The sequence below is a fragment of the Setaria viridis genome, chromosome 7, assembly GCF_005286985.2.
Source record: "Setaria viridis chromosome 7, Setaria_viridis_v4.0, whole genome shotgun sequence".
NCBI classification, from domain to species: domain Eukaryota; kingdom Viridiplantae; phylum Streptophyta; class Magnoliopsida; order Poales; family Poaceae; genus Setaria; species Setaria viridis.
Window position 1 is genome coordinate 15,785,645 of NC_048269.2, and position 14,104 is coordinate 15,799,748.

The following is a 14,104-nucleotide window of genomic DNA, read 5'->3' on the forward strand; positions in this document are numbered from 1 at the left end:
ACATATCTGTATATCATATGTGCATTATGCATGTATATATATCCATTAAACACTACTCCTACGCCAAGCTATGTGCTGCTTATATAAATAAGAGATGAGATGTTCTGTAGTCGTGTACCTCTCATAGTCTCATAGAGTCATAGGATGTGGACAAAACCTATTGAGCCGTTCTACCGGCAAGAAAGGCATGAATATAATGCCTTGTGTTATGAACTTATGATACTGTAGGAAACGGAGGTATAGGGATAAAGACGGGAACACATTATCTTTCTAACCTTCTCTCTCAGGTCATGGTCGCTGCTGCTGGGCAAAGCAACGATGGCACAGAATGCAAGTCTCTGGCGAGACTCTTCTTTTGCCAGGCTAAACCTCCATGTTATCCGGTCTGCTATACAGAAACCGCGACAAGGATGGACACAATGGTAGCTCCTTTACCAATACACACAAGGGCTTCCATTCTTCCGTCCGTCCCTCTACAACCCACAAAAAAACAAAAAAAACTTTCAGCATGGTGAAAAAAATTAACCTGTTTGCTTCCAGCTTGATATTCAGACTAGTTCTTGCAGCAATCCTACACGCACAGCGATTTTCTTCACTGCTAGTGTAGTAGGCTAGTAGGCTAGGTTAAGATGATAGCATCGTCCATGAAAACAGTAGGGAAATGGTTGCCGATCTTCGTCCATCACTTAATTTACACAATCAATGCAACACTATTCTTCCTAGGAGCAATTTGCATTATTCGAAGATAAAAAAGCTGAACTCAATCTTCGGATTGGTTATACATAGAGCAAACTTAAGCTATTTCCCGGATATAAGAGGTTGATATCAGCATTGCAACCTCTCCTTTTTTTTCTTCTTTTCTCCTTTTCTTTTTGTTTTGTCCTTTCTGTACAAACTTCTTTTGTTCCTTTTATATATAATCAGTAGGGTCACGTCACTCATGTGTTCATCAAACAAAGAAGGCACTTTAGCCAAAAGAAACTGATTCCTGCAAAAATTGACTTTATATCACGCATTAGTATTAAGGATAGTTAATGTTGTTGGCATACAAGTCTCTTGAATCTAGTAAGTAAAACATGGGTACGAAAAAGCTGGGTTGCCTGTCTTTGTAATATGAGTGTCCCATTTTAAGGTCCCATTTTATAGGGACCTACCAGAGTTTCTAGTGTACTCCATCTTCGGTTTCTCCAACAAGCTAGCTATAATAAATAGCAATTGCAAATCACTCACTCCTTGTATATATGATATACATTTGGCAGCGCTAGCTCATTTTTCAGTCACCAGCAGAAACTCACCAGGGGAACAAGAATTTCCACACGGCGAAGTTACCATAGCAAGGTACGGTGACAAAAAAAATGGGAACTGATGATAGGAACGAGGGGCACCAGGAACTTGAGATCCATGGTCCTGCCGCTCTCTAGCATGATCGTCGCCGTCTGTGCAGCGCGCGAAATTAAATATCAGAACTTGGCTACTGCAAGAGCTGATGCGGGTAACTCCTGCGCAAGCTCTCTGATCTTCGTGTTGAAGCTTCCATTTACCAGTTCTGTGTTCCTAGCTAGTTGCTGATAAGATAGACCAGGACCTAGGGACCCCCACCATCTTTAATTTTATTCTGATGGATGCTAGCCAATAAATAGTATTGGCTAGGAGGCACCTGATGGTAGATTCAGCAACATATACTGATTCTTCTTTTACTAGTAGAAATTTACGGGGGAACAAAAATACCACGTGCGAACTTATTTATGATTGATGTACACAGCTGATGAGCTAGATCGACCCTTGGAATTGGAGGCGCCTGGAACATGGGCTGTGTACAACATATTGTTTCCCTCCTCTGGCAGACGCATCATCAGCTCAGTGTGCGCAATTGTAGCGAACATGACCCCATTAGACCATTAGTTTGTGATTTTGATAATTATGTGACAACATGACCATTAGGACTAAGAAAGTGTCTAGAATGTATCTTAAAGGTATTCTAGGTCCTAAGGAAGCAACCACGATCAAAGATAAACAAAGGAAAAAAACAAGCACCGATGCGTTGCACCTACACATTTGCGACCCCCACGAATTAGTCGGTCACCATGCTGCAAAGAAAAATGAGCCAAGACCATCGGATCTTCTTATGGCCTCAATTCTAGAAGCGTCGGAGCAATTCCTAGAGCAGTGGCAAAGACAAGTCAACCACCGGACAATCCGATGCCCTGTCTCTGTAAGCATTGGATAAATTGGTGCAAATAAAGTCAAGATAGAAGCATGCACCGGATGATCCGATGCTCAAGATGAAGACAGTGTCAGATGAAGCAAATTTTCAATTCAAAGTTCTAGAGATATTTTTGGGTTGGGATGCCTAGCACCGGATGATCCGATGGCCACTAGAGGCAGCATCGTATCAATCGATGGAATAGGTCGATGATTGGAAAAGTAAATTTTGGGCGTGGGGAGGTCAACAGGTAGTAGCACCGGATGTTCCGATGCTGCTCAAAAGCATACCATCGGACCATCCGATGTACACTTTAGCTAGCTGTTGGAAAAACGGCTCTTTGATGCCTTGGGCTATTAATATCCCCTCCACTCGCCCATTTGGAGTTGCTGGAGTGTGCAGGAATTCATTGGAGATCAAAACTCATCAACAACGCATCCAAGCCACCAAAAGTGCATAAGTGATTCATCAAAAGCTTAGCACAAGTTTAGGAGAGTGATTAGTGCTAGGATGGGCCTACAGAAAAGAGAGTGCAAGGTGTTGCTGCCTTGTGATCGGTTCAATGAGCGAACCACAAGTTGTACAAGGTGTGCCGACGCCTTGGAGCCTTGGTGGCTCACCGGCAAGTCTTCGACTCTCCGGCTTGGTGTGGAGCAGCATTGACGACTGTGTGCGGCGGATGTGGAGACCCCCTCCTTCATGAAGAGGCTCCTTAATGGAGATGACATCAAGGTGACCAAGGAACTTGGCATGAACTTAGTGGCTGAGCCTTTATGGCATGTCAAGGGTGTCCCGGAAGAGACTTGGTGATCGGGAAACAATACTCTTTGTGAGTGCTTCAATAATATGGACTAGTGGTGGCTTAGTGCCTACGGATATCACGGCATAAATCCTCGTGTCAAGAGTTTGCTTCCCCTCATCCCCACCTCTTATGTTTCCGCATTTCATTCTTGCGATTTGGGTGCCTTTACTTTCTTAGTGTAGTATATTACTAGGATTGGCTTTAGGTTGTAAAACTTGTTTTGGGATGAGAGTTTCATGCTAGATTAACCATAGTTGCTCATCTTGATAGCATGATCTAGTTTATGTTTTATGTAAAAGTAGTGAAAGCCATAGATTAAGGTTTTAAACTTGCCTAATTCACCCTCTCCCCCTCTTAGGCTACGAGCACCGATTCCTTCCAGCAACGTCAAAAATCAAAAGAACTGGACTACTGCAAGAGAAGACATGAGCAGCTCCTGCAAAAGAGGGTGTAGAAGCTATTCTTTAAATCTTTAATAGTGTTAGATCTATAATGACACGTAACAGCATACCTAGAAATTTAGTTTCGTTTTTTTTTTTTTGCAATCTGCCTGAATCCAAATCTTAGTTGAATGTATCAATCTAGCATACAGGCATGACACTCATGTAGATTTAGTGGCTGGACTAACGGATCGGATCGAATTTCTAGAGGGAAAGGTTGTTTCCCTGAAGAATTTCTATGTTGACTTCAAGATAATTGACAGGTCAAGTCCATGCTTTGATTCTCATCCTCGCGGCGTCGCCCATAGGCTGCAGCGAGGCAGCAACTGCAGACATTGTCACAAACAATCGCTTCCTAACCATACACCAACAGACGGACAACTACATCGTGGTGTTTGCATCAATGATTCATGTCTGTGCAAATAATGGAGGGCACCGGCGGCCGACGAGCCACTCGGCAGAACCCCATCCACCCAACCTCAAGACCGCCGTGCCAGATGACGGTCCCGCTAGCCAAAAGGCCAGCGTAGGGGAGCACCGAGCCCGGCGACCGAGGGAGAGGGTGGGGGGAAGGGGCGCTCCTGGGGGGTGGGGAGAGGTGCAGCCGCCGGGGATGGGAACGCCCGTGAGGAGGCTCTCGATTTGACCAAGGAGATCTAGATCTGGGGCAAGATGGAGCAAAACGGGAGAGAACAGGAGGGGAGATCAAGACGAGGGACGCTGCTATGGCTGTAGACCCCACCGCCGTCGCGGGCGGGCAGGCGGGCGCCGGAGGGGGGGGGGGGGGGGGGGGGGCGGGGGGCGGGGGGCGGGGGGCGGAACGCGGGTGTACGGATGGTCGCCCCCTGAGTCACCCGAGCGAGCGGCAAATGTTTGATCCATCACAGGTCCAAGGAAATGGGCAGAAAATTACTGGCAAATATCTGTTTACGTGCATCATGTTCCTAGGCCAAGCTATATACGTGTTGCTTATAAATAAGATATGAGATGTTGTATAGTCATAGTCATAGGTTGCCTCTGTATATTTGGTCGTTCTACCGGCAAGAAAGGCAAGAATGCCTTGTGATATGATACTGTAGGAAAGGGAGGCATAGGGATATAGACGGGAACAGTATCTTCTCAAGCTTCTCTGTCAGGTCATGGTTGCTGCTGCTGGACCAAGTGACGTGGAGTCTCTGGCGAGACTCTTCTTAGCTAGGCTCCATGCGGTCCGGTCTGCTACAGAAACCGCGACAAGGAAGGACGACACAATGGTAGCTCTTTTACCTACAGACCAGGGGTGGCTCTGATCTTCCATTTTGTCCGTCCAGCTACATGAACAACCTGTTTACCTCCAGGTTGATACTCAGACCTTTTCTGGAAGCAATTATACTCAGACCTCCAGCTACATGAACAGTTGAACCAAAGATATTGTAAACATGTAAGCGAATACCAGCTACAAAACGTAATTATGCTTTGGATGCGTTACTGACTTATGTCCTTTAGATGGATCATGCCATTTCCTGATGTAAATGTAAAGCAAAGAATGTGTATGGAAATAGTTCAGAGCACAACAGGGAAAACAAATTTCTTGTGGTCCATTAACTCTACGATCATATACCAAAACGTTTGTCCCGATAAAAATGACAACCTGCATTGAGAGTTTGAGACCACCGATAAAAATTTCTTCTGGTCTGCTACAGAAACCGCGACAAGGATGGACACAATGGTAGCTCCTTGCCTACACACCAGGGGTGGCTCTGATCTTCCATTCCGTCCGTCCAGCTTCAAGACTTCTGTTGTAGCCTGCTGGCTGCCGACGACGACTATAGAGCAGTAGCAGGTTACTAGCAGCCAAAAAAAAATTCAGCATCGTGAAAATTAACCAGTTTGCCTCCAGCTTGATACTCAGACTTGTTCTGGCAGCATTCCTACACACACAACTATTTTTTCTTAATTTGCTGCTAGTGTAGTAGCTAGGTTAAATTGATAGCATCGTCCATGAAAAACGTAGGGAACAGTTGCCGATCTTGGTCCGCCACTTAATTTACACTATCAATGGAACACTATATATTCTTCCTATGAGATAATTGCATTATTCCAATGCAAGAAAGAAAACGTTGAATTCAGGGCCTGTTTGGTTCTCCTTGCTTATCATAAGCAACTAAAAGTTGCTTATTTGAAGTTGTTTATATTTAGTCCTGCTGTTTGGATACCCTTCCTTATGAGCATTGAATGAGGTGGACATTGTCATGTTTGCCCCTAATCATTGGGAGAGAGAGGAAAGGCAACCAGGCATTCAATGAGGGCAAGAGGTGTAAAGTGCACCTTTTAGCCCCCATAAACAACATAAGCAGCCCCATAAGCAACCTCATAATAAGTAAGGGTGTTTGGTATTTTTAGGCTAAAAGTTGCTTATTTTTAGCTGCCTATGCATAAGCAACTCAAACCAAACACCCCCTCAATCTTCTCACCTACAATACCTCTCTGGACCTAAGGTTGCATGTTCCGTGTCTCAAAAGTGATCTGCCCAACTGAAATGTTAATATACCAACACCGGATAGCTTCATCTTCTAGAGGGAGTATTAACTTTCTGCTAGTATTTGGTATTAACAATGCTCATGTTATTTGGCACATGTAGCTCATAAATAGTATTGGCTATGTGTACTTGGGTGCAACAACCAGAAGCCGAAGCTCATTCTTCTTCAGTTGAGTGTAAAAGGAGAATAGCTAAGCATAACACATGCCAACTTAATTATGGTTGCTCGTGAGCCAAAGACAAGAGCGCGTGATTGTTGGAATGGGATGCTCCGGAAACTTGAGCTGCATGCGCAGTGCAGAAGTATCCACGAGATAAAAATTTTGTGCGTGGCAAATAATCAGAATATGTAGATCGTGATTCTGAAACTTCTCGAGATGCTCTACACTGATCAATTGTGGTCCTCAAGATAAAAGAAAAATGGACTTCCCTATGCAGGTTGTCTTGGGTGATCGATCGACAGCCAATTAAGGTCGGATTCGAAAACATGAAAAAGTGCCTTAGATTCAGGTTCTGTAGCTAGCAATGCCTTGGATATTGTATATAAACATATAAGAGAATACCAGCTACGAAAACATAAGTTATGCTTTGGATACATTAGTGACTGATGTCCTCTAGAGGGATCATTCCATTTCCTGATTTCAATGTAAAGCAGAGGATGTATATGGAAACAGTTCAGAACACAGCAGAAAAAACACAAGTCTTCTGATCCATTAACTGTAAAATCACACCGAAACCGTACGTTTGTCACGATAAAAATGACAACCTGCATTGAGACCACCAGGTGTTTTGCTTTATTTATCCTCAACGTTTGACAGTTCAGGTGTACTTGTTTGTCACAATGTCACTATTGAAGTGAAACGATTTTATACTAATGTTTAGTGAAGTGGCAGTCAAAAAAATTACAAACAAGGCAATGGAAGATTAAACGGTACACAAACATATCCAACATGCTATTTTTTCTACGCCCAGAATTATTATTATGCCATAACCATTTTGCTTTAACGACAGTTTAATTTTAGCTCGCCTAGTTTGGTCATCTCAATAATCCTTAACTTTCTAGCTAGTGCACTCAACTCAATCTTCCGGAGAAGTAAATTTTCTGCAAGTAGGTTATAGCTGCTTACGGTACGAGTTAGTGAGGAGGGCCATTAATATTTCACTCATCCTAGCTGATAAATGGTGGAAGTTCACTCGGAGCAAGATCTTGCACTGGCCAATATAAGCACTGTCTAAGCCAGATGGGGGTGTAAGGTGGATTTAGGAAAGGAAGCCACCCGGAGCATGAGGAACGAACAATACAAAGCTAGAGTCCTCGATTTGTTGGCATACGATCCTTTTATACTCTTCATCTACAGCCTAGAACTGGAAGAATCAATGGTCACGAGGAGCGAGTCCTAGGCTAATAACTGCAAAAACTGAAAGAAGAAAATGGAGAGTAATTAGCAAGATGAGCGTACCACAAGTGCATGTAGGATATCACGCGTTGAACCTAGAAAATGTAGTTTCTACAGGGAAGTTAGATCAAGCGAGAATAGGGATAGTGATTAAATTCCGTTGTACTGCTTGCTTCCTAAACTCTTTGTTATTAAAAATAAATATCAGGTTTGAAGGGAGTATATATATATAAGGAGGTTGCTTTAATCGAGGCTTACTATTTGTACACATATTGCTAAATCACATGTTCGGGGCATAGACGAGGAATCGGGGCTTACTATACGATCGAGGTGTTGCACTATCACATATTTGTACACATATTTGTACAATATTATCCTATTCCCCACCCCTAGCTAAAACCCATCCCCAAATCCCTCTTTCTTCATCATTTGGCACACGCTGATAGCCTGAGACCCCAGATCCCTTGCTATGCATCTTTTGGGCTTACCATAGAGGTCTTCCAAAACCCCTTTTAGTCTTAATTTTAGAACCGATACAATGAAACCGAGAGTAAAAGTCTCAATTTTTAGTACTGCGTTCCTCACCCATCCAATAAATTATAAATAAAATTTAAATTGGGGAAGACTTGCACACACACACACCAAGGCACGCGATTTTTTGCACGAAATGTAGTCATGGAGAATTCGAACCCAGTACCTCTTGCATCGCGCATATACCTTCTTAGCAACTTACCTACATAGCGCATCTAACTAGCTAGTTAAAAGATGCTTTCCTCTTTTGCATTGACCCATGGAGGATCCTTTAATGCCGGTACTAAAATGCCTATAGGGACCACCAATTTAGATCCGGTACTAGCATTAGTATCGGATTGAAATCTCCACTGTATTTTTGTGAGTACTGAAGCCCCCTTTTCTAGTAGTGTGGTTATTAAGATGGATCCCAACTCCCGGACAGGTGCATGTAATAAAAAAGACTAAGATGCACAATGATATGCATCTCAATAGAATGCATGAATAAATAAGGAAAAAAAATTCAAAATCCTCCATCAAGTATAGTCAAAATTCGGATAATCTCTAACTATTTTTTAGTTCAATATTTTCCCTAAAATTATGCCTTTTGGTTTAATTTAGTCCCTAATATAACTTGTCCTTTTGTTTATCGACTCACAAGTGGAGTCCTAAGTTAAAACTTTGAAGATGATGGCTGACATAGAAAAATATATCATGATTTTTTTATTATTATTTTGATAGGATAGAAAAATTAATAATAACTTAATGGCCAAAATACAAATTATATGAAAAATAATGATGAAAAAAGTCTTAAAATATTTTTCGAACTACATTGTGATATCCATTATGAACCTGTAATATTGAATTGAAATTCGACTTATTTATGAAGACAAATAAAAATAAATTCTATTTGGGGTAAATTGATCTAATACACAGTTTAGTGGTTATCCAAACTTTGGCTATATTTGAAGAGATTGATATGAACTTTTCGAATAAGGAAAATATAAATGATATTTTAAACAGTAATGATATTTGAAACCAAAACAACTAATTTTCAGCTGCAACTAAACAACAAATTATTCGGCTTTGTCCATGATATGTCCTCTCTCCAAAAGTAACATACATTGTATCACGCTCTCACATAGACCACTAGCACATCATGCAGAAAGTTGCAGGCTTTTCTTTTACGAACGAATCATTTTTAGATAAAATTTGTTAGATAAGGATTGCATACAAAAGAATTTAAATAGTCTTGGGAAAGAGATAGCCCTGGAATTTCTATAAAATTCATTTGAATTGATCAAATCCATTGAAATTTTAAAAGAAATCTAAGTGATGAGCTTTAATCTACTGATGAAAATTGTGTCGAACCAGTTTTCTCTTCAAATTACCAATTTATCCTTCACCAATACGAGAAATTTTGATATTTCACGTCAAATTCGCAAGCCTCACCGTTTATAACCCTCAAAAATTTAACCCTCTTGTTTCTATTCAGGGGTTTTCAACGCCTCTTGAGCAGTTGTGCTTCTACAGGGGTCCCCGATGCGCAGACGCCCAGGTTACCCGTGGAGGAGCAACGGTTCCCCGTGGATGCCATCACGCAACGGACCTCATGTGAGCTGCATGCACCGGTCGGCAACCTCACTATTAAGGTATACTTATACATAATATTTATGCAATCTTGTCAATTGATCCAGGCCTCGAGATCGGAGTTCAACTTGTTTACTTCTGCTATATGTACAGGTAGCGTACGGGAGTGCGTTAGCAACCCTGGCAGGGCAGAGCAGTCATGGCATGGACATTCCAACAGGCTACGCCAGCGTCTGCGTAGAGCAAATAGTTGATCCCCAGTATGAAGGTCTAGACCTCGACTTCCCGGGAGGCGATGGGGAAAAGACATTGGCAGATGCGCTTCATGGGATCATTCTATGGAAGAAACGCTACATCATTATTCCCGGCACGGAGCCATCTCCTCAGACCTCAAGACCGCTCCCCGTAGATCCCCAGCAGCGACCTTCTCCTCATACCTCGAGACCGGCATCTCCTGCTCCAGGACCGTCCCTTCCATCTATATCAAGGTCTCCATCTCCACCACATCCTGGTGCTGGGAGCGACGACGATAATAACAACACCCCTCCCCGATCACCGTCGCCAGCACCAAGAGCGGCCCCCTTGAAGGAACCTGCAGCACCACTAAAGAAGTCACGAGCACCGCCTCCCAAGCAAAGACAGAGAAAGAAGAAAACAAAGGAGCCTGAAGTGACTCGTAAGGAACGCTTTGAGGCAATGTCTCATGCAGAACAGTGGGCAGAAATCCAACGAGAGGCCAGTGAGTGGTTCAAGAAACAAGCCGAAGAAAAAAAAGGCAAGGGAGATGGAGCCACCGCCAGTAAGTCGGTGAGATTTAAACTTTTTTATCAGGATGGAAGAAGGAGCCAAGAAAAGGATACCACTCTTGTCAAACTATGAACGGGCTCTAGTAAAAGCTGATGAAAAGGATAAAAGGAAAGAAAGTCATCTTCCAGCGGTCCAGTCCCCGACCTCAGCCATTTATCAAAAACAGATGCTCAACGGGTAAAAGCAATGCCCTTGGATCAACAAGCAAATGTATTGAAGTTCATGGAAGAAACAGGTCTGGGACTTGATGAATGCATAGGGCAAGTTGAGACGCCAACTGCACTGCCCCCTGAGCCGAAGTGGCCTTATGAGCTAGGCAAACCTCTAGTAAAGCCTTCATTGGTACGGAAGCTATCAACAAAGATGTACGAATTCCATCAATGGTACATGATGGCATCCGCCGACTCGAGGGAGATGATCGGCATGAATGTAAAACCGATAGATTTTCACGGTGAAGGGGAGAAAGTGCTGTGGCTAGACTTTAAGGATATATACGAAGTGTACCATCATGATGCCCTGGACGTCTCTCTGATCAGCGCTTGGATTCTGTAAGTGTCCGTTTATCTCTACATGTAAATTTTGGCGTGCGTCACCGTACTAACTTCATCTTCCATTTCATGTAGGATGCTAATTCAGACATGCCGCCGAGATGCGTACCTACATATAGGCTTCATGGATCCATCTGTAGTTAACCAACAACAGATACAATTAGCGCCGGAAAAAACCTTTGCGGAAATATACAATTTCCTACACAAACAAACATTCAAGGATTTCATACTACTTCCATACAACTTCAAGTAAGTGTGTGTATACCGTCTACTTTCGATGTCTTTTTTCTTATCTCTACATGTTAGTTATCTCTAATATGCATGAACATTTTACGCACGCAGCTTCCACTGGATCCTTATTATAATTGAGCCTGAAAGAAGCCACGTCACTGTCTTTGATTCGTTAAGGAAAGATCCGGTGGACTACCAAGAATTGAAAGACATGCTAGGCTTGTAATAATTCTAGACCTTTATCTCTATGCAAAAATTTATTTCCTAAATTTTATCCCTGTTACACTATATCATTCATTATTCTAATCCGCAGTGCATGGAAACAATTCATAAGGACACACAAAGGTCCATTCAAAGAAAAACTTACATGGAACACAGACTTCCCGGTACGTATGCAGTCTGCACATTTATTACATTGTATAACACGAATATTTCATAACTTATTTTTTTCCGCACTGAAGTGCTTAAGACAGGAACCCGGGAATAATCTATGTGGCTACTACATCTGTGAGCACATGCACAGTTTTTTGGGACCCAAGGGACCGAAGATGACGCCGCACAACTTTAAAGTACGTAAAATAAAACTATTACTAGTTAATTATTTTCTAGCTCCTTATATGTATTTGTTCATGTAACATTCACAAATTTCCAAATTATAGATGTTAAATATTCAACAAGGACTCTTGAAGGAAGAAAGAGTAGCGGCAATATGTGAAGGTCTCATTGGATTCATAATGGACGAGGTGGTAAATCCAAAAGGAGAATTTTATTACGATGGACGACAATTAGACACTCCGATCAGCAACACCACGACGGGAAGATTGTAGGAAGATACTTTGATTTATTTGTATATATAATACGCGCTAATTATGATCGATTTGTACTAAGCTAGTTGAATTGTGTATATGAATTGTGTATAAGGATTGTGTATATATATAGTAATTGTATAATTACAAATCCCATTCGTTTAAATACTAGTTGATTTCGTTCTATAAAAATCTCAACTACAAGGTTAACAAATTAAAAGGGCCGCGGTACTACGTATACGTGATGCATGCATGAAAAATTCAGGCGTCACGGCAGTGCCATGCAAGCGCCATTTAGTCCCGGTTGGAATCGAGCCGGGACTAAAGGGGGACCTTTACTCCCGGTTAAAAGACCCGGGACTAAAGACCCCCCTTTTGTCCCAGTTGGTTTATCCCGGATGGATTTTCGAGAGATATGCACCCTACCAACCGGGACTAAAGGCCAATTCTCTACCAGTGAGAAACCGCGGCAAGGAAGGACGACACAATGGTAGCTCCTTTACCTACAGACCAGGGGTGGCTCTGATCTTCCATTTTGTCCGTCCAGCTACATGAACAACCTGTTTACCTCCAGGTTGATACTCAGACCTTTTCTGGAAGCAATTATACTCAGACCTCCAGCTACATGAACAGTTGAACCAAAGATATTGTAAACATGTAAGCGAATACCAGCTACAAAACGTAATTATGCTTTCGATGCGTTACTGACTTGTGTCCTCTAGATGGATCATGCCATTTCCTGATGTAAATGTAAAGCAAAGAATGTGTATGGAAATAGTTCAGAGCACAACAGGAAAAACAAATTTCTTGTGGTCCATTAACTCTACGATCATATACCAAAACGTTTGTCCCGATAAAAATGACAACCTGCATTGAGAGTTTGAGACCGGTAAAATTTCTTCTGGTCTGCTACAGAAACCGCGACAAGGATGGACACAATGGTAGCTCCTTGCCTACACACCAGGGGTGGCTCTGATCTTCCATTCCGTCGTCCGTCCAGCTTCAAGACTTCTGTTGTAGCCTGCTGGCTGCCGACGACGACTATAGAGGTAGCAGGTTACTAGCAGCCAAAAAAAAATTCAGCATCGTGAAAATTAACCAGTTTGCCTCCAGCTTGATACTCAGACTTGTTCTGGCAGCATTCCTACACACACAACTATTTTTTCTTAATTTGCTGCTAGTGTAGTAGCTAGGTTAAGATGATAGCATCATCCATGAAAAACGTAGGGGAACGGTTGCCGATCTTGGTGCGCCACTTAATTTACACTATCAATGGAACGCTATATTCTTCCTATGAGATAATTGCATTTTTCCAATGCAAGAAAGAAAACGCTGAATTCAATCTTCTCACCTACAACACCTCTCTGACCTAAGGTTGCATGTTCCGTGTCTCGAAAGTGATCTGCCCAACTGAAATGTTAATATACCAACACCGGATAGCTTCACCTTCTAGAGGGAGTATGAACTTTCTGCTAGTATTTGTTATTAACAATGCTCATGTTATTTGGCACATGATAGCTCATAAATAGCATTGGCTATGTGTACTTGGGTGCAACACATAGCTCATAAATCACATGTTCGGGGCATACACGAGGAATCGGAGCTTACTATACGATCGAGGTGTTGCACTATCACATATTTGTACACATATTTGTACAATATTATCCTATTCCCCACCCCTAGCTAAAACCCATCCCCAAATCCCTCTTTCTTCATCATTTGGCACACGCTGATAGCCTGAGACCCCAGATCCCTTGCTATGCATCTTTTGGGGCTTACCATAGAGGTCTTCCAAAACCCCTTTTAGTCTTAATTTTAGAACCGATACAATGAAACCGAGAGTAAAAGTCTCGATTTTTAGTACTGCGTTCCTCACCCATCCAATAAATTATAAATAAAATTTAAATTGGGGAAGACTTGCACACACACACCAAGCCATGCGATTTTTTGCACGAAATGTAGTCATGGAGAATTCGAACCTAGTACCTCTTGCGTCGTGCGTATACCTTCTTAGCATCTGACCTACATAGCACATCTAACTAGTTAAAAGATGCTTTCCTCTTTTTTATTGACCCGTGGAGGACTTGTACTAAAATGCCTATAGGGATCACCAAATTTAGATCCGGTACTAGCATTAATACCGGATCGAAATCTTCCTAGTATTTTTGTGAGGACTGAAGCCCCTTTTTCTAGTAGTGTGGTTATTATGATGGATACCAACTCTCGGATAGGTGCATGTAATAAAAAAGACT